Here is a 26,778-nt window from a genome sequence, read left to right as displayed (position 1 = left end):
TGCCTGCTTCTTTCAGCTGTCTGCCCATCAGCTGTCCATAGGGATGCTGCAAAGCTCTCCTTCTCTAGGCCTTGGACTCCCTCCTGGCTGAAGAGTAGATGAACCAAGCCAGCAAGGAGACAAAATGTTTCTGCAGCTGTTTTTCCTCTGAAGGTTTTTTTTGTTTTTTTTTTTTAAAGTAATCTCCGAAGGTTATGCCAGAAAATGGAGGACGCTGGGTCTTTGCAAGCTTTAGCTGTCCGCCTGGCTGCCTGAAGGCCGCCCTTTTCAGGCAGTCTGACAGACAGCTAAAACTTGCAAAGACCCAGCGTCCTCCATTTTCTGGCACAACTTTTAGGGATTTATTATTATTATTCCTACTACTACTATTACTACTACTACTACTTCAGGAGTAAAAAGTTGCAGAAAAAAATTCTCTCCTTACTAGCTTAGTTCCTCTACTCTTCCATCTGGAGCCAAGGTAAGATTTTAAAAAGGGATATTGGTTGGAAGGCAGAGGGAGAGTTTAGTTTTAGCATCTAAAAAAAGGGGGGGGGAAATCAGCGAGTACATCCCAACCAGCTTTTTATGTTTTTGTTATTGAAGAAATATGGGGGAGGGGGAGGGGTTCTGGGGTGGGTTGGGGAGGGGATAATATTGTAACTTCAATAAAAATTTTCAATAAAAAAAAAAGAAATATGGCTTTCTGGGGGAAGGTGGGGAGGGCGTTAAGGAAGGAAAGGGTTTTTGGAAGCTCGTCCTGAAGCTGCCTTTTGTGCAAGGGGCCTTTTCTCAAAGCCTAGAGAGGCAGCTTTGTTGCCTCCCCGTAGACAGCTGATGGGCGAACACCAAAAGCTCCAAAAGGCTAGGGAACTAGTCCCAGAACACCTTGGTAGGAGGAAGGGCAGAGGCAGAATTGGGAAAGAGGTAAGACAGAGTTTTCCTTCCCAGATGTTTCTCTTTGGCAAGACAGCCAGCTGTGCTGAAGCCCAGTATCTGGGGGTGGGGGAGACCTGAGGCAGGCGGGCTGGTGCTTGCATTAGGCCTCCCAGGATCCCAGAGGCTTGCAGAGCGCGGATCCAGCCTCCGAGGCATGCAGAACGGCGGATCGGCTTATACTCGAGTCAACAACTTTTCCCAGTTTTTGGGGGTGAAATTGGGGGTCTCGGCTTATACTCGAGTCGGCTTATACTCAAGTATATACGGTATATCCCGCCCTATCTCCCGAAGGACTCAGGGCGGCTAACAACAACAATTATAGGATGTATGAAGTGGCTTCCTAGGCACACTTTGATTAACACAGTTACGGTTTACACAGTGTGTAAATCCAATTTTTCCAGTTTTATGAAAAGTTAGAAACAGTTGTTATTGGATTTGGAACATGCCGTGATCTTAAGGTAAAACTTAAACCACAATTGACTGTTGCTTTAAATATTTTTTTTCTTTCTTACCGGATACTGTGGTACATAAAGAAGAAAGGCAGATTGAGAGAGGCATGGTTTATTAAATCAGTTTCTCTTCATGGCCTAAAAACTAGGATGACTCCACAGTCCTATTGCGGGATAAGCTGTTCCTTTGGTTGAGTCCATTGTCCTGTCTCCCATGTTCATTCCCACACACCATTATGCAAACACTTTGGCAAAGATTATACCATTTGTTCTAATTTCTCCAATTGTGCAAAATTTCAGAGTCTTTAATACTGACAAATTGACTTAACTGTGTTCCTTATAGAAACCTGCAAGTCTATATGAGTCATATGCCTTTTAAAAGTCATACTTAACTTCCCTCTGCCCACGGTCAAAAGGAAGAATGATGTGTCCTTATCTTTCGATGTATCATTTGCAGCTATCAAGTTTAAAATAAGGTTGGTAACATAGAGGTGCGGAAAGAATTTATTAAAATTCTCAACGTTTTTTCTTTCTTTCTGAGTTCTGTGATTTTCTCAATTTGATATCCTACTCTTCTGTGGGATAATCTCCCTGAGCAACATAATTATCCTTATGAGAAGTTGCGAGGCTGACTTATAGAATCTATGCTTCTTAAGGATTACTGACTGAACAAAACTAAAGTCCAGAGTTCCATGACCCTTGCTCAGGTACGATTATCACAGAGGTCCCCAACCTTTTGGGCACCAGGGACCGGTTCTGTGGGGAGAGGTTTTTTTTTTTTTGTGGACCAGAGAGTGCTTGATTTATTTATTTTTTTATATCCCGCCCTTTTCCGAAGACTCAGGGCGGCTTACAAGCTTAGCAGTAGCCTTCATTCTATGTATATGCCTGCTTATTAGGGCTTTCACACACACCCCAAGCGGCATTATTACAAAGTCAGCTTAATTGCCCCCAACAATCTGAGTCCTTGATACTGGTCCATGGACCAGGGGTTGAGGACCCCTGCTATATCACCCTTATTAAGCTCTTTCATTATTCAGCTTGAAGCAAAGTAAATGAATGGCCAAAAGTCCCATTCAAGCCAGGTTCTGCTGCCTCTCTGCAGAACAGGTTGTGCTTTATTCTTTCCTGAACTTTAATTAAATACAGCAAGGATTTTTCAACCTGACCCTACAGATGCTGTGTAGCTGTTCACTGTCTATCTGATTCTATCTTCTCTCTGACAGTGATTTTGATGTAGTTGGAGATGTAATATTGAACTGGGTATACTACTTTTTAGTGTTCTGCCATTTCTTAGGATAGTTTGGTTGTTTTGCTACATTAGGTTGAATCAAGTTTTACCATCAGGTATTCACTGAATTAAGGGAACGGGTTGGCATTTCTGTTGATTTCCCTTTCCTACTACAGCTTTCTGTGTCTTCTAAATAGGTATTCTGGGAGGGTGGGGGTTGGGGAGCCTTCCAAAATAATTGTGGAGGGGGGAATGAGGTGGGGTATAGATGAAAAGGCTCATTTTTCTTCTTCCAACTCTGTTATTTTGAAAATTCATTTTTCTTTTATTCACTTATTTATCAACTATATTGCATATGCCTCTCATTTTGCAGTGCCTTTTACTTCTCAGATGAATATTTATTACAAATGTGTGTGCAGATTCATAAACACAGGGAAGGTGAAATCAAAGACATAACAAGGAGAAAAACCATTTTTCTTTTATTGCAATACTTTTCTTTGGTCATATGGAAATATCTGTACAAAATACAAAATGGAAATGGAAAAAAATACATACTTGACACGTTCTCATGCTTTCTGGACAGATAGAACTTGATCTATACCTGTAGAACAGTTTTGCTTAATGACACAGAGATGGGCATGAATTTGCTGACACCCAAAGTTTCCCCTGGAGTCCAGTTACAACACATGGAAAGTTACATCTCTAAACTCAGTGTTTGGCAAGCTTCAGCTATGGCTGGATGGGGAGATCAGAAGACCGCGCGGGGGGGGGGGGAAGGGGAGGAGGATACCTGACTCTTGCCAAAGCGTAGCTGATGTTCTAAACTGATTTTGGCATTTCATCAGTTTGAAGCTTTCCATTTGAGCCTCCTCTTTCAACTCGGAAAACATGTAACCAACTATGAAATGGGTTCTTCTCTGTGCGTGGGAAAACAACTCAATGAACTAGTGAGGTTTCTCTGATAATGTGTTGAAGATAAGAGGAGCTGATTAAGCTGTGTCAAAACAGACAAAGTGGAGAGAAACAACCTGATTTTAAAACTTAATATCTTTATTTTTAATGGTTAAAAAGCAGGACTATTATTTTATAAGTAGGCCTCAGAACTATAGGCAGCATTGGGTCTCTGCTGAAGTTAAGGAAGCTAGTATTGGCACTGCCATTCAAGACTGTGAGAGCTGATGTGGAGTAGACTGTGAAGAACAGAGAGTTGAAGAAGACAACAATGAGATATTGAAGTACAGGGGATAGCCCGTATGATGTTGGAAATGTATGGAGTCCTGTCCAGGCAATCAAATGCCTCATCTGGAATTCTATTTGAACTTCAGAAATCCTATAAGGAACAAAGAAAGCTAGGGAAATGTTTCTCTTCACAATGTCAAGCAGAGAAAAAGAAAAGAAAAGGGGCAAAGAAAGTGTTAAAGAATCAATATATAGTTAAATAAGCTATTTTAATTTTTTAAAATGTGTATATTATTTTAGTCTCTTGTTTCTTAGAAAAAGGGTAGTTGTTACTAGGATCCCAACTGAGGCTGCTTCACAAAACTGTAGCCAGGTATGTTTGCTAGTCACGCTACAATATTTAAAGTTACACACAACGCCACTAAATTTTAAATTTTAACTAAGAGTGTTGGTCAATGATTGTATAGCACACAATGCTTCCTTTGGATCTGGGAAAATATTAGCGGCTTTATGGTTAAGAAGGTACCACAATCCTGTATTTCAAAGTACTGGTGCAACTCATTGTTCTTGACAGATCTTTCTTCGATAACCTAAACAAGACAGCAATTGGGATGAAAAGGAGGACAAAACTGTAGCCCTAAGAATCTTAGATTCAGAGACCTACTCAACAAAGTGTTGTTGGCCACACTTATTTCCCAATATTCCACTCCATTCCACTCCACTCCATTCCATTCTTACGTATATGTATTTATTTATTACTTATATACTTATTTATTCATTACCATATTTTTCCGTGTCTAAGACGCTATTTTTTCCTGCAAACACCCTGTTCAAAAATCAGGTGCGCCTTATACAAGTGCAGCGTCTTATACACGAAAAAATAATGGTAACCTCTGCAGCTCAGGCATGCCTGTGTGGGTTCTTTACATGTCTCCTGGTGCAGGTGCCAAGCTGTGGGCTTGCCACTAATGGGACCAGCAGCATGGATGGCAGCAACAGTCCTTTCCCTCCCTTGTATCTGTATGTTGTCCGGGGACTCTGTGGAACGCAGCCGCGAGGCCGTCCTCGATAATAGCGGTCAGCCAAACTTCTGGATTTGCTGGCTCAGGTGTTCAGCGGTCCGCCAAACACCTGATCGGCATGGAGAAACGGCGGGGAGTTTAAAACCTACCTTCGCTTCCCTTCCCTTGCTGTCATGCAGGTGCTCACGCCCATTTGGTTACCAGGGTCGGAAGGCTGTTGCTGTGAACTGACTATGCATGCTCATCGTACCAGATGCTGGTTAGATGGGGGGGGTTGGGGCCGGCCGGGAGGCATCTAGAGCGCTGGGAGGCGGCTGCTCCCAGCGCTGACTTTGTTTGCTGTAAGCTTAGAACTCGCATGCCAGAGTGTCTTACACAAGGGTGCGTCTTATACACGGAAAAGTACGGTATTTACATTTTTATGCCACCAATCTCACTATCTCATGAGTCTGTGTGACATTATTCTCAGATTAATAATCAGGATTAAGATATCCATGGATGTGTGGGATATGTGTGTGTGTGTGTGTGTGTTTATATGTCAACAAAACCAAAATGTGACAAAATTGAAACCCTGTCCCTTTCGACATGTATGCAGTGTGTGTGATCCATGTTAAAAAGTGATATGTTTTAAATTGCCAACTTGTATCTACCCTTTTGATGTAGTTGACATTCTCCCATACACCTCTGAATATATTTGAAAAGGTTTATATTATTACACTGAATATTTAATGTTGTCTGAAATGTTTCTAAAATGATACATACCTTGTCTGGCAGTGATACACAATGAGCAGTTCCCAAACTCTGGCCTTCAGACCTCTGCTGGTCTGCTAGAGTGTTTCAAGTAATCATTATACATGTATATATATATATATTGTTCCAAATAGCCCAGATCCTAAAAGATTGTCATAGACATTTTTGCATTCTTGTTTTTATACATAATAATTTTATTAAAAATTGCAATCACAATGGGGAAAAAAACTAATGCAAACTAAAAAAATAAAAGAATGAAAAAATAGAAGGTCCGTGAAAGAAAAAAAAATAGAATAAAATAGAAAAGAAAGAAAAAATGAGAAAAAAGAAAAGAAATATATAAAGAAAGGATTTTCCCCTTCATCATAAGTATCAGCAGCTTTAGTAATTTATCACCTCCCGAAATACATATGTATTCCCATATCTCATCTCTTATCTATAAACAGATCCTTAACACGTCATCATTTCAGTCCTCATATTAGTCAGTTTAGATGACAACATATTTATGTTAACCTTGAAGAAATAAGCCAGCATTATATTCCTTTTTTTTTACTTTTAACAATCTTAATCTTTAGTCCCTTCAAACAATGTCCTACAATTTAATTTCTTGTCATTTTTTTCTTTGTCCCTTCTCATAACATTCTTCCAAGCTTTAACAAGCCTCTTTTGTAAATCCAATATAGGAAAATTATCCATGTCACTTTCTTGGTTTCTTATATGTATATGTCTTTAAATTGTCAAGACATCAGCTGCTTTCTTTTACATGTCCTGAGTAGCACATTTTCCCCTATCATTCTTGTAGTCTTGTCATTTTTAAATCCATTTTCAAATCAGTCTCAGTCTTGTCTGGTAAAACCTGGTCCATGACATCTTTTAAACACAGTCTGTCTATAGAGACAGGCACTCTTAAAATTACCTTCTGGGTTCATTGTTCAAAAACCTCCTTCAGTATGTCCAATGGATTAAATTCCAAATAATTATAATATAGGCTCAGATAATATAATTTGAAATAAGAAATTCTTGGCTATACAGGCATACAGGTAGTCCTTGACTTGCATCCATTCATTTAATGAACCTTCAGTGTTACCACAGCATTGGAAAATGTGACTTATGATCAGTTTTCACACTTAGGACCATCTCCACAGTCATGTGATCCGATGCTTGGATGCTTGGCAACCGGCATGTATTTACAATGGTTGCAAGGTCCTGGGTTCCTGGGATTGTCATTTGCAACCTTCTTCAGAAGTTTCTGACAAGCAGAGTCAATGTGAGAAGCCAGATTTGCTTAACAACCTCATGATTCACTTAACAACTTCAGTGATTCATTTAACAACCATGGCAAAAATGTTGTAAAATGGGATGCAACTCACTTAATAACTGTTTTACATAATGACCAACATTTTGGGCTCCATTGTGATTGTAAGTTGAGGACTATCTGTATTCAGAGATTTTTGGCCAAAATGAAATCTTGTTATCTTAAAATCAAACTGGTGTTTGAGTGTAGCACTCAATGTTTTAAACACAGAATATTTTATTTAATATTTTTTTTCCTGGAAGTCGTTGAGTCAGTAGATGGGGTTCTTTTTGAAATCATTTTGGCTGCATCATGCTTTGTTTTAATAATATGGTTTTTATAAGAGTAACAATGGTATCCAAACCTTTTCATTATTATTTCTTATTCTTTTAATTTTTAAAAGAAAACATATGGTATTGGGAGTGGGTTTCAACACAGTGGAACTTCCCCATATGATACATACAGTAGTCTAACCACAGACAATTGGCAAGTTGGGAAAACAATAAAATAGATCCTACATTCTAATGCCTATCTATAGGCAACTGTTTTTAAAAAGTGAGACATTGATTTCTGTCCAGTCCTGCCTTCCAACTGATGCAAATTGATGTAATCAAGAAGGACCATAGTTGTTGTGTTCTACTCCCAATATACCCAGTTTGGAGCAGAAAAGTTCACTATCTGAAACCTTGAATAGCTACTACTCTACTCTACTCTATCGATCTGTTTCAGAACATCACAGACTACCACACAGTCTTAATCCAGATCATACTTTATTTATCTTAGTGAAAAAATATGCTTCAATACTTCAGGAATAATCTATTTCATATATTCTGGTATTCATAAGCCCTCACACGTGGCTGGATATGTGAGGTCATAAATTATAGTTTGGGAATTGTAAATGGCTCATTGGAATGATAATTTCAACATCTTTCTTTGAAAAGCTGCCATTTAGTGATCTGAGAACATACAATATTACATTTTTACCCAATCTTGGTGCCATCCAGATGTGCAAACCTCTGTTCCCAGAATTCTCAGCGATAAATTATGATAGTTGAGAAGCTGTGGGAGTGGAAATCCCAGGCTGCAGTATTGTTTAATTGCTGCTTGTTTCTGTACTCTGTGACATGTTGACAAACCATGTCATCAGCTTCAAAACTCTGTAGCTCCATCTCCCTCCCTCTCTCTCCCTCCTCCCTCTCTTTTTAATCTGTGGTATGGGAGAAAGTACAAGAATGGACATGGTCTAAAACAGTTCTTAAAATAATCTTATCTATTTTTGTTGCTTAGACAAGAAATAATCCGGGGAATGCCTATCATAACATGCTCATGCTTTTGTTACTGTATACTTAGAAGTGGGCAAGATTTTGCATTCCAAATATTGTTGGACAGCAGCTCCCATCATTCCTAGACTACTGAAAAATTTGGTTTTAGAACTCCATTGAATTATGATTAGCACATGTTAATAAGTAAGCAGCAATCTGGGCTATATTTAGGAGGAAACATGACTACCTGAAACCTATGTCTTTATCTCAGATACTACTGCTTGTTCTTCTTACAGTGTGCAGTGTATCCTTCATGCCTATCACAACTGAACATTTTCCTAATCAATCAATAGCCCATGTAATAGCCTGACTGATTTCTTTGATGACTCAGATTGTTTTTTAACCATTTGTAGAAAACTTTGGAAGTTCTTAGAATTTGCTAGTTTCTTATATGTTCGGTATTGGATTAATAAAATGTCTTTTATATGGCAAATAGTGTTGGGCTTTGAACCAGGGTTTAGCAGTAAGTTTACAGAACTCTAGACATTTAACTCTGAAGACATCCCTCAGCTAGTTTTGGCAGCAGGCTCCCAGGCATTATATGGCTAGATTAGAAACTTCACTGCAGACAAAGATGCATCTATACATTTAATAAATAAATAAAATATTATAGAAAGTATATTCTAGGTTATTTCCTCCAGCCTTTCTGAATTGATACTGGGCATCTCCCCTGATAGTCTTGAGCAGGGCTTTTCAACCAGTGGTACGGGTACCACCTGTGGTACATTGACACCTGGCAGGTGGAACGTGACCATCCTACAGAAGTGGTAGCGGGGGAGGGGAATGAGCTGAACCGGTGGCAGCACCGCACAAGCCTGAGTGAGAGATGGTTGGAGCTGCAGGGCTGTCAGGGCTCAGCGGAAGCACCAGGATCAGCACCAGGCTCCAGCTGGAGCTCGGCACTGATCCTGGCGCTTCTGTGGCCCAGAAGAAGCGCCAATTAAATGGAATATTGCAGCATCTCCAGGGTCTTGTGATTTACATTCTGATGCTTGGCAACTGATTCATTTTTTCAGTGCCATTGTAACGTTGAACAGTCACTAAGCAAACTGTTGTAAGTCGAGGACTACCTGTACTTCATCACTTTTTTTCTTTTTCTTTTTTTTTGGTTGGTTATCAAGTTTTTGACACCTTGCTAGGTGACTGGTGGTAGTCGGATGTTGTCATATCCTAAAAGTGGTACAGTGGGTGAAAATGTTGAAAAGCCCTGGTCTTGAGAACCACCAAAACTTAAAACATTTTCTCTAGCCTGGAAAACAGCCTCAGCTCTTAACAAAAACCTAGCCGCTTCTCAGCTTCCGTGTCCCTAAGCAGAGAAGTGGAAATAAGTTGTGTGTTACTCTTCTTTAATTTTATTATATTTTTTCCATGTTTCCGTTCTTTAGACCAGAAATGGAAACAGCTAAAAAAATGTGCTGGAAAAAAAAGGCAGAAGCTGTACTTCTTAACTCTTTGTCTTGGATTATTTATAGCTTGCTGATTTTTATTGTGCAAAAAAAAAAAAATCTTAGAGAAAGGCCATTCTAACGAGATTCCCATCCCAATCACCAATAGGAAGTTGGAACAGCTTCTTAACACAGCAGCTAATTTACCTGAACGGAACAGGTTCACTGGGTCGTTTTCAATGCCTTTGCCTCTGTGCCTCTTTCCAGCCTGCCTCTCCCTGACCTCGTTTCATTTTCCATACAATCTGCACATTTGGAAGGAAACATCTTTTGCCTTTTCTTCACTCCTGGGGTTTTTACCCATTAACAGAGCAGCCAATTTCCTTTTCCTTTCTCGGACCCATTTGATAAGATGACTAATCTTTTCCATACAGTGAAGTGCACATCAACAAACAGGGTCAAGGAAAATTAAGTGTATAGTTGTCATTTATTTAGAGGGAACCGATGTTTTAGGATAAAAGCTGCGTGAATAAATCTGTTAAGAGTTCTCTGGTCTCCAAAATGAACATCCTCTTACGACCTGATAAATATAAATTTGCTAGAGAACTTACAACGGTATGAGGTTTTTTTACAATTGTTGCACCTTCAGCAACTTGGTAGGATAATCAGGCTGGACAAACGTCCAAACTATGGTTACTTTAAACATATTTACTTGAAAGGGTGTGTTTCACAGCAGCTCTGTTTAAAGTAACCATGGTTAATATGCATAATTCTGGAGGAATAAAGAGTGCATGAGCTGAGGGAAAGGCTTAACTAGTTCACATGTACTTGAAATCTATGATTAGTTACATTTGCACTACAATACACTTATAGGCAATGGTGGGATTCAGCCAGTTTGCACTAGTTCGGCAGAACCGGTAGCTATTTTTTATTTTTTTGCCCAGGCCCAGAATGGACTTCCAGAAGTGGCATCCACACAGAGAACCAGTTGCTCACATATTTGAATCCCGCCACTGCTTATAGGTATTAACTTACTTGACCCATTATGGATTATGACATATCTCATTGTGTACATGTGGAACGACTTGCCCTCAGAGTTGTGGGTGCTCTGAAGATCTTTAAGAAGAGACTAGTCTTTTCTGAAATGGTACGGGACTTCCTGCTTGAGCTGGAGGTTGGACTGGAAGATCTCTTAAGGTCCCTTCCAACTCTGTTATTCCGTATTCTGAAATGTGACAACCTGACTCAAGATATGAACTTATTATGTTTCTGCCTTCTAGAAGCTGCTGAATGAGGTACCCAGCTAGTCCACCAAGTTCAGAATAACATTCTCTGAAATAACACGCAACTAACTGAGTGCTTTTTTTTATATTTGTTTTTCAGGCAAATGGTCAAATGCATATGTGTACAATATGCAGGGCATGTTCTGTACAGATAGCTATGCTGTTGAGCTTTTGGGTTGCTGGTGATGCAGTAATTATGTTGCTTTGTTTATTAGTTAGCCTTTTCAGGCAGAGAAGTCTGTTGCTGTTAACATCTCTGCTTGCTTTTTATGACTGGTTGATAGGCAGGTATCTCAGCCTGTAAAAAGTGTGCTTAACTGTTTGCTTTTATTATTGCTCTGGGAAACTTGATTTTTTTTTTAAAAAAACTATCCTTGGTTCCCCCTCCATCCCCACCCAATACATTGATGTACTCAATATGGAATACCATCCTATCTTATTTTTGTAACCCTAGGATGAAAGATAAAGTGTTCCTATGTCACTTGGACTGTTTTGAATTTGTTCCATGATTTTTAATTAATAACTTCCTAAAAAACGTCTCTTAACTTTTGGTTACTTCCTCTCCCCCACTACCCCCCCAAAAAAAATCTTATGTTTGGATATTTCACTTTTCCCAGTATACCGCAATCTAATACCTCCTAACATGGCAAGCTGTAGAGATGGTCATAAAAGCAGTCATAAGTCACTTTTTCAATTCTGTTTAATAACGGTCACTAAACAAACTGTTATTGGTCAAAAACTACCTGCTGTTGATATTTCTGCTTTTTAGATTTTCCTTTAGATGGCCTTTAGGTTTTTAATTTAGTCTCACTCCCTGGAAATGATTAGCTCTTTTTAATATCCACTGTCCATTCTCCTTCCCTATATTCTGGACATTGCTGACTCTTTACATTCTTCCTTATAACAAAAAAAATCAGGGAATAAATTTTATTGCAAATAATTATGTCAGCACCAATGCCTTCAGCTTTTTCCCCAATTATCCCATCTCTTTAGCAGTAATTCAAAGTAGAACAGAAAATAGCCGGTCATCAACACCCTAATCAACAAAATAAAAAGCCACACAAAACATAAACACTACACACAGAATAGTCCAAAGCACATACTCTGGTATTAAAAGGTTCCCAGAGAATGGGCTCCAGTATCAATCTAAAAGCTTGGAAGACCAAACCTCTGATCCTGATGGATCCTAGAACAGAAAAGAAAAATGTGCTTATATGACTTGCTCTTGATTTTCAGAAAAAAAGCAGATAGGATATAGATATGGCCAAATAAACTTGGTTAAGGTTGTCATTATATTGAGTCTTTTTCTTTTAAAACATTTATAAAGTTTCTTTATAACATAAACATATTGCACATATTTCCCGCCTTTCCTCAAGGAATTGAAGAGAATATATTTCTGCTGGTTATTATCAAAGTCACCTAGTGAGCTTTATGCCTGACTGATGTTTTGAATTTAGGCCTCCTGAATTTTTAGAGTAGAGTAGAGTAGTATAGAATACTTTATTCTAAGCCCAGTGTGATTGGACACACAAGTAATTTGTCTTGTTAAATTTGTTCAATGTGAAATCCAAATTAAAAAGAGACCAGAGTACTGTGCTTAAAAGAGTTGATCAAGGCAAAGGCTTTTCTGTATCTGCTCCATCTCTTTCCCCATGATTCGGCTGATTATGTATCATCAAGTGTATATCAATCTTAGAACCACATGTATATATATTTCTTCCAAGTGGATCTGTCCCAAACCTGTTCTCCAGATCATCCTATGATGCACCAATTACCACTATGACTGAGTCTGCCTTCCTTGAGGCTATTCATCCTCGTCTTTTCACCTATCTTTCCCAGCTTTAGAACTTTCCCCAGAATGCTAGGTATTTTCATAATAATATGTCCAAAGCAAGATAATTTGAGCCTGGTCATTTGTGCCTTGAGTGAGAATTCTGGATTTATTTTTATTAATTGTGCAGAAGGCCTCTTCCCCCTTGGATCTAGTCTAATTTTTGTTTGAGAATAATACAGTCCTGATCCTAGGGAGAGTATCATAAAATAAGTAAAGGTAAAGGTTCCCCCGCACATGCGTGCTAGTCGATTCCGACTCTAGGGGCCGGTGCTCATCTCCGTTTCAAAGCCAAAGAGCCAGCGCTTGTCCAAAGATGTCTCCGTGGTCATGTGGCCAGCATGACTAGACGCAAAAGGCGCACAGAACGCTGTTACCTTCCCACCGTAATGGTCCCAATTTTTCTACTTGCATTTTTACGTGCTTTTGAACTGCTAGGTTGGCAGAAGCTGGGACGAGTAACAGGTGCTCACTCTGTTACACGGCACTCGGGATTCGACCCACCAAACTGCCGACCTTCTGATCGACAAGCTCAGCATCCTACCCACTGAGCCACCGCGTCCCTTATCATAAAATAGGAATGTTATAAAATAATATTTTTTATCATAAAATAGGAATGTTATAAAATATTTATTGAGTTATAACTACAATAGGAACTGGAAAATTCATCCTTAAGCAGTGGGATCAATAAGTGAGAGATCACAGGACTGACTTGCAACTTTTCCTGCCATCTTCCTTGACTTTGCTTGCCAGTTGGGAAGGTCACAAATGGCAATCACATGAACACAGGATGTTGCAACCATCATAAATGCATAAGAGTTGCCAAGCACCTAAATCATGATTACATGACTACGAGGATGCTGCAGTGATCATCAGTACTAGTCATAAGTCACTTTTTAATAGTGATGTTATAACTTCAAATTGTTTGGTAAGAAAATGTTGTAAGTAGAGGACTACCTGTATCAGAATGGTTCAGTTTTAAGTCTGACAACTCTGATTGTAGAAACCAGTGAAATATGTAGACCATACTGATGATTTATTATCAAATGTCAGTTTAAAAATTCCAAATGGAAATACATGTTCTAGATTATTTATTTTAGAAGAGCTGAGCACCCGGTTGAAAGTAAGATCTGGATGACTAAGTAAAGTGAAACCAGAGGCAAAACTAAGATCAGGGGTGTCAAACTCAATTTCATTGAGGGCCGCATCAGCATTGCAGTTGCCCTCAAGGGGCCGGGTGGGTATGGCCAGGGTGGGCGTGGCCTACTGGGTGGGCGTGGCTAGAGTGCGTATGGCCTACTGGGTGGGCATGGCCAGCTCTACATCGTTCGCATCAAGGGTGCCTATGGGGGCCTGGGCAGGAGTGAGACAGATCTGAGGGTCTCTGGCAGAAGGAGGGTCTCTGGGCCAGGGCCAAGCCAGTGGGGGCCGTTCCCTCACTGTTTCCAGGATGGCTTCACGGGCCACATAAAACCACTTTGCGGGCCGGATCCGGCCCCCGGGCCTTGTGTTTGACATGTCTGACTAAGATATTCAGCTAAATCAGATCTACTAAACTGAGCAGGACAATTTTCTTCTAAATATTATTTTTGGAAGATCTCTTCTTGTCTAGGAACAGAAAACAAATCCAGTATAAATTTACTTTATACCAACATGCTATGATCCACCAAAGCATATACCACCATTCTTCAGGCTGTGGCAGTGAACATAATTCATTTGTAGAAGTTAGCATCCATTCAGGAAACACTTGTAAAAAAAATGGCCAGAAATGGCATAAACAGCTTTTGCTTATGCAGTGATTTCCATTCATTGGTCCTGGAAAGTTCTGTGCTAATTTCCTGTATCTTCATCCATATTATTTATTTAATGGGAATCCAAATAGAGAGAACAGTCCATTTCTGGACTTTGTTTTATATGTATTCATTCATAAATCCATTTTGTCCCAGTTCCACACTCTGACGGAATAAGAAGTATCACATTCGATTTTATAATTTCAAAAACTACCTTATGCATAAGTTGTGAATATATGTATGTTTTTTAAGGTTACTGTAAAATTTGGAACATGGTTGCTGATATTCGAGTTTAGGAAGTACTAAATTCATCTTTTTGTGTCAGAATATGGTAGAGAGGAATTCGCCAAACATTCCTATTTGTAAATAAAGTACACAGAGAGGGAAAGATATAATACTCTTTCCCAGATCTTGTTATTTAACTCAGTTGCATTGCAATGTGCCACTGGATTACAACATTGGATGAGAAAGTCTACTGAGATAGCAGGTTTACTCAATGGCTACGAGCCCAATAATATCTTTCAGCCTAACCTACTATAACTGAGTTATTGTGAAACTAAAATGAGAGTGAGGATTCTATTTATTCTTTGTGCATCCTTACATTCCTAGAATAAATATAGGACAGCGGTTCTCAACTTTTTCTTCACCACAGACACACTCACCCTTAAATACTTTTTGCAGTCATGGACCACGGCCATGGACTCCCAAGACTTAACTCCAGATTTAAGTCATAACATTTCTTCAAGCCTTCACAGACCCCCTGTGATGACATTGTGGCCCTCCGGGGTCCGTGGACCACAGGTCAAGAACCACCAATAGAGGGTATAAATGAATGAGTGAAAATTGATACTTCTAAAATGGAGAAATTCATAGTGCATTTTAATGTTTGCGGTCCTTGAAATAATGTAATGATGTGGATTTACGATTCCCCAATTTCTCAGCCAGTATGAGGAGGAACATTTAAACTTACTTTTACCAATACAACAGTCCCAGATTTCTTTACACAATAGTATCTTCTGTTTATACTTTATCCATTTACAAGATTTATTGCTATTACAATCTACCCTCTCTGAACAGCAGTAGCTGCAAAAAAGTCCCATTGTCATCATTGTTACAGGATATAGCATAGCATAAGGTTCTTTCCAACACTCAACTTTAATTAAATTCAAGAGGTCTGTGATTCTCAGGTACTTAAAAAATCCTAACTTGGTTCTAAATATTTCTAATGTTTTCTTAATAGAAATTAACTCATCCATCTTCATTTCCTCCCATTCATGAATGATCTATATCAGTAAATATCCAAACATTTCAGATTTTAATTGGTTCATATCACAAGAGTCTTATACGTAGTAGGGAAGATGTGGAAGAGAGCAGGAGACTGAGTTCTAGTCCCACCTTTGACAATTACCTCACAGGATTGTTGTTACGGGGAATATTTGGAAAAAAGAATATGTCCACTGCCTTGAATTACTTAAAAATAATAAAGGCAGGATAAAAATCAGGTCAAATAAATAAATAACGAAGTCACTCAAAAATACATAATTTTTACCCAAATTTTATCCACTTAGATTTGTAATTCAGCAAATTTAATATAAATAGGATGAAAAGCTCACCCATGCTTTTCACCCAGTAGCAAAATATTTTCCTCCTTACCCCATTCTAGAGGCTCTGAATCTGATGTAAGTAGCATAGAACAGGGCTTTTCAACCTTTTCACTCATTGTACCACTTTTAGGATATGGTAACAGCCAAGTACCACCAGTCGCCTAGCAAGGTGTCAAAAACTTGATGACCAAAAAAAAAAGGGAAAAAGTGATGAAGTACAGGTAGTCCTTGACTTACAACAGTTCGCTTAGTGACTGTTCGAAGTTACAATGGCACTGAAAAAGTGCCCCCCAAGCCACAGCCGATCAAGACACCTGCCTGCCCGTCCAGCGACACTCTTGCTCCTGTCTGAGGTTTTCATTGTTGTGAGCATTTCTGTTGAGGATTGGCAGCGGGGATGGGGTGTGGGGGGTGTTTGGTTTTTATTCCCCCCCATCTGATGGTGGTTGCAGCAGGTTTTGGTCACTTCACATGACCCTGGGACACTGTGACCATCATAAATATGAATCAATTGCCAAGCATCTGAATGTAAATCACAAGATCCTGGGGATGCTGCAACATTCCAGCTAATCGGCGCTTCTTTTGGGCTCAGCAGACATGCCAGGATCAGCGCCGAGCTACAGATGGAGCCTGGCGCTGATCCTGGCGCTTCCGCTGAGCCCTGACAGCCCCGAAGAAGCGTTGATCCTGCCGCTTCTACTGAGCCCTGACAGCCCTGCAGCTCCAGCCATCTCTTGCTCAGGCTTGTGCGGTGCTGCCACCGGTTCAGCTTATTCCACTCCACCCCCCGCTACCACTTTTCTAGGATGGTCATGTACCACCTGCCAGGTGCCAATGTACCACAGGGGGTACCCGTACCACTGGTTGAAAAGCCCTGGCATAGAACCTGGTTTGTTTGTAGTAGTTGCAAAATAAAATAATGGGCAGAAGGGAGATTTCAACTCTTCCTTCAGAATTAAATACCGTATCACAGTTAATTCTTATATATTTTGTTGCCCTGGAGGAATACTCTAATGGCTTTTTGTGTGACTACGTAGCCTTGCTTTCTGCAGTAAAATGTATTGTTCAAGAATGTACCATCACTTTTAATTCAGAAGTAAATACTATTCAACAAAATCCTGTGCAGTTGTCTTTCTTCCTCAATCATCTCTCCCTTTTACTGCTTCACCTTTTACAAGGAAACTTGCTAGTTTTTCTCATTTGTCTTTCTTAGGCAACATAAATGTCAAGTCAAGTGAGTTTATTACTTGAAATAAATTTTATTTTATTCTAGAAAATTCTAGAATAAAATAATAAAAAATAATATTTTATCTGTTATTTTATTTTATATTTAATTTTTTTATTATTTTATTGTAGAGTTTTTAACTGGATATTCCTTCAGTGCTCTTAACTTGTCTAGTCTCTGGTCTTTGACTGTAATAAATTTACTTGACTTGAAACAGAAATATCATTCCCTGTACTTCTCCCATTTTAAAATTTCCAAAACAGTTCTATTAGAGGAGGAAAAGTGGAGGAGAATTATTTTGAATGTTAGGATAATATTTTTTTCTTCAACTCTAGCTAAATAATTATTTCTATGATCCTTGTCAATCCCACGCGCCCTTATAGCATCAGCCAGAAGAAAGCATTGTTTCTGATTGTCATAAACTGATGGAAGATTAAATGGGATTATCTCCTCCTGATAACAGTCCTGTGAATTAGATCTAGAAGAGAAATGGCTTGCACAAACCAAATCAGTGAGCATTATGACTGAGCAAGAACCTAGCTCTATTTTTTCTAATTAAAACTCAGCCCTATAATTACATTTTGGGAGGGAAGGATTTCAATCAATGTAATTTAAATCATAAGGGGGCGGTGTAAAATGAAATAATTAATCTAACCTGCTTCCCAATGCTAGAAAACACACACACACACATACATACATATAGCATAGGGGGACTAACTGGCTAATCTAACTAACTGGCCATGTCAGTTTATTGCTAAATGAAGCATTTTTTGCTATCCGCAAGGATATAATTTGGACATGCCTTTATTTAATTGTTTTATTCATATGCCAACCATCTTTAAAATTGTGACTTCAAATCAAAAACATAAGCCAGCAACAAGATAAAAACAAATCAAAGGAAAATATGACATAACCAAGGACAACCAACAATAATTCAATTTCCAACTATTTACAGCTGGGCTCCTCCAGCAATGCCTGGGGCAAAAAACAGGGCCTTACGGAAAACCAGCAGGGTTAGGCCGATCCAAAAATTGGGAATATGTTGTTCCAAAAGGCAGGCACTGCAGCCGAGAAGGCACATTTCCTAGGACCTACTAGATGTCAGTGTTTCATAGAAGGGGCCTGGAGTAGGCCTCCTTGACTGGATCTCATGAGATGGGCAGAGTCAGTGCAAAAAGGTATTATACTGCTCAGTCAATGAGTGTGTCTATGTGGCAGGGAATATTTACAATGTGAGTTTGTGGCAGTGTTAAAAATACGTCATTTCAGACTGCAAATCCCATTCACTCTTCTTGTCGCTATCGTAGGGGCATAAACATATATTCCTGTATAGTTTCAATGAATTTGTGGGTCACATTTTTGCCTACTGCGACATTTTATCAACTGGATATTTCATTCTCATGACAGACAGCCCCCCCAGTATTGCATTGTAGCATATTTGGGCATCTACCAAAGTCAATACTTTTGTAGGGAAGGCTTACCACCAAGTACCTACATCCACGTTGGTGTTCTCCCCAAACGTGGTTGTTTAACTGAAAGGTGCTTTCTGAAAAGACAATTGGACTATTTCTTCCTTGAGGAGAAAGAAGAAGAATGTTTCACTTCTCATCCAAGAAGCTTCCTCAGTCATGACTGAATGGTGGTGTGGGTGGGTGGAAGAAGATTCTGACAGGATGGTGGGGAAGGAGATGGAAGGATTGTATTTCTTTGCAGTCATTTGGTTGTTAGCGCTCTCTCTGAGAGCAGTTGGAGGTTTATCTGTGCCCTCAGGGTCACCTGAATCAGAGCGCAAATTAGTGGGAATCAGTGCAAGGAGGGAATGAATAAATAGTGAATGGTCCCTGTTAAGGGCCGCATGAATTCTGGAAAAGGCACTGCAGACTGAGAAATAGGTGCAGTTTCCACACAGACCGTCATTTTCAGCCCCTGACTTTACATGATCTTTATAGCATAATGTTACAGAACGACACTAGGTTGATTCAACAATGCTCAGTGCATTTGGCTGTATTCCTCTGCCCTAACAATTGCTTTAATAGCCTACAGCTGTTAGAAACCACAGGTTTAGAGTGCCAGTTCTATGCCAGATGTCATTGTTCTGAACCAGCCTGCTACCGGCCTTGCAATAAGGCAAACCCCTGTTCAAACAGTAGAGACTGGAGAGCGTCTGAGGCTGGAAAGCGTCTGCCAAGATTTATTACTCAAACAACAGAACAAGAAACAAAACACTGGAACTTGAATCCTCAAACGGAAGGGTTGCTTTCAGCAACCAGCCCTTCCCCAAACACTCCTTTTATTTAGAGTTCAGGGCGTGGCCTCCCTGTGCCTCCTCCCGAGGAGTCCCACAGCCTTTCTCTGTTTGTTCCTGCTCGACTGCCTCCTGCGTCGGGCGTCCTTGAACAGGGCCAGCTGTGGGTCATCATCCTCCGCACTATCGGGCTCACGCAGCTGAGAAGAGGGCCCCGGCTGGGGGCTCTGCGAAGCCTCCAAGCCATCATCAGCCAGTTCGTCTTCCACACCCTCCTCCTCCCCCTCATCTGAGTCATCCGAGACATCTGAGCCGGCTGCCGGACCCACAGGCTGGCCCTGAGTCACAACAGTCATTTTAAGTTTTGATATCCCTCCAAGTCACCGTTACTTCAGCACTATTGTTGGTCTTCAGATAAAAACTTCGATAATAATATTTTGGGGTGTTTTCTTTTTTTCCCCCCTCCTTTTTGCTGTGTGTATGACAAACCCTTGGGAGGAACTTTCCAAGTTCTTCCTTCATGCACATTTGTGTTGGGTGGGGGTGTGTGTGGTATATGCACAGATAATATTTTTATATTTTAAACTAAAAGCTTGCTTTTTAATAAGTACTACAAGTACTTCTATTGTAAGACTTTCCATTTAACGTTATTTAAGAAGTTTGTTCTTTATGTGTTTTATCCTCCAGTCCCTTAATCATCTTTGTTGCTCTTCTCTGTACTCTTTCTAGAGTCTCAACATCTTTTTTATATCGTGGTGACCAAAACTGGATGTAGTATTCCAAATGTGGTCTTACCAAGGGATTATAAAGTGGTATTAACACTTCAAGTGATTTTCATTCTATCTCTGTGTTAATGCAGCCTAGAACTGCTTTGGTGTTTTTGGCAGCCACAGCACGCTGCTGGCTCATATTTAAGTGATTGTCCACTAGGACTCCAAGATCCCTCTTGCAGTTACTGCTATTGAGCCATGTACCACCTATACCAGGCATGTCAAACTTGCGATGTCATGTGACGTCGTGCGATGTGTCGTGACTTTTTTCCCATTGCCGGCAATGGGGAGGGCGTGATTTTGCTGTGATGCATCCGGCCTGTGGGCCGGCAGTTTGACATGCCTGACCTATACTATACCTGTGTATTTGGGGTTTTTTGCCTAAATGTAGAGCCTTACTTTTTTCACCATTGAATTTTGTTACATAGGGTCCAGCGTTCAAGTCTGTCAAGATCCTTTTGTATCTTCAGCCTATCTTCTGGAGTGTTGGCTATACCTGCCAGCTTGGTGTTGTCTGCAAATTTGATAAGTGCCCCATCTACCCCCTCATCTAAATCAGGGCTTTTCAACCTTTTCACCCCTTGTACCACTTTTAGGATATGGCAACATCCGAATACCATGTCGCCTAGCAAGGTGTCAAAAACTTAATGACAAAAAAAAGGAAAAAAGTGATGAAATACAGGTAGTCCTCGACTTACAACAGTTCACTTAGTGACTGTTCGAAGTTACAATGGCACTGAAAAAAGTGCCCCCTAAGCCACAGCTGAGCAAGACGCCTCGTTCTTCCTCCTGTCCAAGGTTTTCATTGTTGTGGGCATTTCTGCTGAGGATTAGCAGCGGGGGTGGGGTGGGGTGTTTGGTTTTTATTCCCCCCGTCTTCTGGATGGTTGCAGCAGGTTTTAGTTACTTCACATAACCCTGGGACACTGTGACCGTCATAAACATGAATCAGTTGCCAAGCATCTGAATGTAAATCACAAGACCCTGGGGATGCTGCAACATTCCAGCTCATCGGAGCTTCTGGGCTCAGCAGAAGTGCCACGATCAGCGCCGAGCTCCATCTGGAGCCTGGTGCTGATCCTGGTGCTTCCGCTGAGCCCTGACAGCCCTGCAGCTCCAGCCATCTCTCGCTCAGGCTTGTGCGGTGCTACTACCAGTTCAGCTCATTCCCTTCCCCCGCTACCATTTTTCTAGGATGGTTCACGTACCACCTGCCAGGTGCCAATGTACCACAGGTGGTACCCATACCACTGGTTGAAAAGCCCGGATCTAAATCATTGATGAAGATATTAAAGAGTACTGGGCCTAAGCACAGAGCCTTGGAGTTCCCACTGCATACTTCCCTCCATGTAGATGTAGTTCCATTAAGGACTACACATTGGGTGTGGTTGATTGGTTGGTCCCATTCTTGAACTCTTGATTTTAGCAATCTCCTCCTAATGAGTAGCCAAAATTATTTCCCTCATTTTCCCTGAACTTGTTTTAATTCTGCTCTCTGGGTGAACAGAGAACAACTCTTCCATCTTCTGAAGGCTAACTATCAGATACGTAAGCACAGCAATTGTCTTTCCCCTTAATTTCTTTTCCTCTCAGGACTTAGCTGTCTTAACATGCATTGTAATTTGTGTAGGTCCTGCTTACATGTTGCTGCCCAGATTTGGAATTAGTATAGATATACAATTTTGTTGTTGTTCGCTGCGAAGTCGTGTCCGACTCATCGCGACCCTATGGACAACGTTCCTCCAGGCCTTCCTGTCCTCTACCATCTTCTGTAGTCCATTTAAGCTCACGCCTGCTGCTTCAGTGACTCCATCCAGCCACCTCATTCTCTCTCGTCCCCTTCTTCTATTGCCCTCAATCTTTCCCAGCATTAGGCTCTTCTCCAGTGAGTCCTTCCTTCTCATTAGGTGGCCAAAGTATTTGAGTTTTAGCTTCAGGATCTGGCCTTCTAAAGAGCAGTCAGGGAGTCGCAGGAGTCTTCTCCAGCACCATAGTTCAAAGGCTTCAATGCTTTGGCGCTCAGCCTTTCTTATGGTCCAGCTTTCACTGCCATACATTGCAACTGGGAAGACCATAGCCTTGACTATACACACTTTTGTTGACAGGGTGATATCTCTGCTTTTTAGTGTGCTGTCTAGATTTGCCATGGCTTTCCTCCCCAGGAGCAAGCGTCTTTTAATTTCTTGGCTACAGTCCCCATCTGCAGTGATCTTGGAGCCCAGGAAAATAAAATCTCTCACTACCTCCATTTCTTCCCTATCTATTTGCCAGGAATTGAGAGGGCCGGATGCCATGATCTTGGTTTTCTTAATATTAAGTTTCAACCCAAGTTTTGCACTCTCCTTCTTCACCCGCAACAAGAGGCTCTTTAGTTCTTCTTCACTTTCTGCCATTAGAGTGGTATCATCTGCATATCTTAGGTTGTTGATATTTCTTCTGGCAATCTTAATTCCAACTTTTGATTCCTCTAACCCTGCCATTCTCATGATGTGCTCTGCATATAAGTTAAATAGGCAGGGCGACAGTGTACAGCCTTGCCGGACTCCTTTCCCAATTTTGAACCAATCAGTGGTTCCGTGTCCAGTTCTCACTGTTGCATCTTGGCCCACATATAGGTTTCTCAAGAGACAAATAAGATGGTCTGGTACACCCATCTCTTTAAGAACTTGCCACAGTTTGTTATGATCCACACAATCAAAGGCTTTAGCATAGTCAATGAAGCAGAAGTAGATGTTTTTCTGGAACTCCCTAGCTTTGTCCATGATCCAGCGTATGTTGACAATTTGATCTCTAGTTCCTCTGCCTCTTTGAAATCATCCCTGTACTTCTGGTAGTTCTCGATCCACATACTGCTGGAGTCTAGCTTGTAGGATTTTAAGCATAACTTTACTAGCATGAGAAATGAGTGCAATGGTGCGATAGTTTGAACTTTCTTTGGCACTGCCTTTCTTTGGAATTGGAATGTAAACTGATCTTTTCCAATCCTGTGGCCACTGTTGAGTTTTCCAAATTTGCTGGCAAATTGAGTGTAGCACTTTTACTGCATTGTCTTTTAAGATTTTGAATAGCTCAGCTGGAATACTGTCACCTCCACTAGCTTTGTTGTTGCTCAGCTTTTCTAAGGCCCACTTCACTTCACATTCTAGGATGTCTGGCTTGAGGTCAGTGACCACCTCATTGTGATTATCAGGGACATTAAGCTCATTCTTGTATAGTTCTTCTGTGTAATTTTGCCACCTCTTTTTAATCTCTTCTGCCTCTGTTAGGTCCCTGCCATTTTGGTCCTTTATCATGCCCATTTTTGCATGAAACGTTCCCTTCATCTTTCCAATTTTCTTGAAAAGATCTCTGGTCCTTCCTATTCTATTGTTTTCTTCTATTTCTTTGCACTGTTCATTTAAGAAGGAATTTTTATCTCTTCTAGCTATTCTCTGGAATTCTGCATTCAATTGGGCGTATCTTTTTCTCCCTTGCCTTTCGCTTCCCTGCTTTCCTCAGCTATTTGCAAAGCTTCCTCAGACAGCCATTTTGCTTTCTTGCATTTCTTTTTTTTTGGGATGGTTTTGGTTGCTACCTGTTGTACAATGTTGCGAACCTCTGTCCATAGTTCTTCAGGCACTCTGTCTATCAGATCTAATTCCTTAAATCTATTTGTCACCTTTACTGTATATTTAACAGGGATATGATTTAATTCATACCTGAGTGGCCTAGTAGTTTCCCTACTTTCTTCAGTTTAAGCCTAAACTTTGCAACGAGAAGCTCATGGTCTGAGCCACAGTCAGCTCCTGGTCTTGCTATGACCATCGTATTCTCTTGACAAAATTCTATCAGCCTGTGCCCTGCTTCATTTTGTACTCCAAGGCCAAACTTGCCTGTTATTCCAGTTATCTTTTGTACTTGTGGCCTACTGCTTTTTCCTACTTTCTTCAGTTTAAGCCTAAACTTTGCAATGAGAAGCTCATGGTCTGAGCCACAGTCAGCTCCTGGTCTTGTTTTTACTGACTGTATAGAGCTTCTCCATCTGGCTGCAGAGCATATAGTCAATCTGATTTCTGTGTTGACCGTCTGGTGATGTCCATGTGTAGAGCCATCTCTTGGGTTGTTGGAAAAGAGTGTTTGCTATGACCATCGTATTCTCTTGACAAAATTCTATCAGCCTGTGGCCTGCTTCATTTTGTACTCCAAGGCCAAACTTGCCTGTTATTCTGCTTATGTTTTGGCTTCCTACTTTAGCATTCCAATCCCCCATGATGATAAGGACATCATTTTTTGGTAGGGCTTCATAGAACCGGTCAATTTCATCCTCTTCAGCACTGGTGGTTGGGGCATAGACTTGGACTACTGTGATATTGAATGGTTTGCCTTGGATTCAAACTGAGATCATTCTGTCATTTTGAGGATTGTATCCCAGTATTGCTTTTCCTACTCTTTTATTGACCATGAAGGCTACTCCATTTCTTCTGAGGGATTCTTGCCCGCAGTAGTATACCTGATGGTCATCTGAATTAAATTCACCCATTCCTGTCCATTTTAGTTCGCTGATACCTAAGATGTCAATGTTCAGTCTTGTCATCTCTTTTTTGACCACGTCCAGCTTTCCTTGATTCATGGATCTTAGATTCCAGGTTCCTCTGGAGAAAAATTTTTACAGCATCGGACTTTCCTTTCACCACCAGACACATCCACAGCTAAGCGTCCTTTCAGCTTTGGCCCAGTCACTTCATTCTTTCTGGCGCTACTAGTACTAGCCCTTTGCTCTTCCCCAGTAGCATATTGGACGCCTTCCGACCTGAGGGGCTCATCTTCCAGCGTCATATCGTTTTGCCTTTTGGTACTGTCCATAGGGTTTTCATGGCAAAGATACTGGAGTGGGTTGCCATTTCCTTCTCCAGTGGATCAAGTTTTGTCAGAACTCTCTGCTATGACCTTTCCGTCTTGGGTGGCCCTGCACAGCATAGCTCATAGCTTCATTAAATTACACAAGCCCCTTCGCCACGACAAGGCAGTAATCCATGAAGGGGATAGATATACTATAGCCTTGACTTATATAGAATGGAATAAAAGTACTAATTCTTGTAATTTGGCTGCTATCAAATTCATTGCAGCCAAGCTTTTGGCACGGTTCATCTATGAATTTCACCTACATGCATACCTTTATTCCAACTCTACTTTGCTGGAGTCAGTTTATTCAACATTTTTTGAAAGTAGCACTGCTGATTTCTAGATAGGCACTTCATGCAAACTTCTGAAGAGAGGCCAAACTGCCTAAAGTGGAAAATTAAGTTTGATTTTCAGTGATGGCGAAGCTAAACTTTTGCCCAGTAGGCTTGATACCCATAACTGCCCTTGATAAATATCAGTCAGACTGGAAGAAAGTCTCATGAATGCAGAATTCAGTCATGTGGTCTTCCATCGGAGTTTTTACTATCAGTGAAATATAAGCAAACTAGAGAGATTCTTAAATAATGAGGTTTGGATGTAGATTTAAAAACAGATACAAAGCTTATATCCAGACACCTTAAGTCTTGGAAACTGAAATATTAGTAAGGGACTGTAATTAACTCACAATCTCACAGTTCCTTAGATATTGCAAGGCACTTTAATGTACTGCTATCTCCCTTGCTAATGGGACAGGTTAATAGGATTCTCTTTGAGGAACTCATTTGCCACATAAGTCAAGTACAAGTCAAAACAGCTAGCTGTAGCTTAAATTACCATGAATAGTTTTGGAAAGGTGGGGTCCACCTTTTGTAATTCAAACTTTCTCATCTAAATGATTAGTATATCTCTTTACTATCAACATTTACCCAATTATTGCTTATAATCTAGCCCATATGTGCAGCAACCTATAAAGCCCAGCATGAAATAGCTGTAAGTAATATTTCTAAAACATTACAGTAGTGAGCTTGATTGCTTATATCCCCTTTACATAAATATATACCTATTGTTTTTGCCCTCAGTCTTTTAACCAGGATGGTTCATAATCGGATCAATCAAATATTTCTTCCAATACAGGTAGTCTCCGCTTAACTGACTGTATTTGGGATTGGCAACTCCATCACTGAGCAACTGAGTTATAAAGTGAAATACTGCATGATCATGCCCAAATTGCAATGTCAGTTCATCAGTTCTGGCTACAGTTGTTAAGGGGCAACATCACAGGACCACCATTTACAATCTCCTGCCAGCTTCTCCATTGACTTTGTTTGTTAGAAGTTGGCTGTGAGGGTTGCATATGGTGATCACATGACCATGGGATGCTGCAATCTTTGTAAATACATGTGATGTGCTGAATGATCAAATAGTGATCATGTGACTCTCGGGATGCTGCAATAGTTGCAACTTTGTGGACTGGTCGTAGATCTTGTTCAGTGCCATCATATCTTTGAACACTTGCTGAACAAGGGTCAGTACTGACATTGCATTCCTGTTAACCCAGCTTAGAACTATATTAAATATTTAAATAGTTAAAAACAGTGA

Source organism: Vipera berus (genome assembly GCF_964194415.1).
Source record: "Vipera berus genome assembly, chromosome: 1".
NCBI lineage: Eukaryota > Metazoa > Chordata > Lepidosauria > Squamata > Viperidae > Vipera > Vipera berus.
This window is presented reverse-complemented; position numbering follows the sequence as displayed.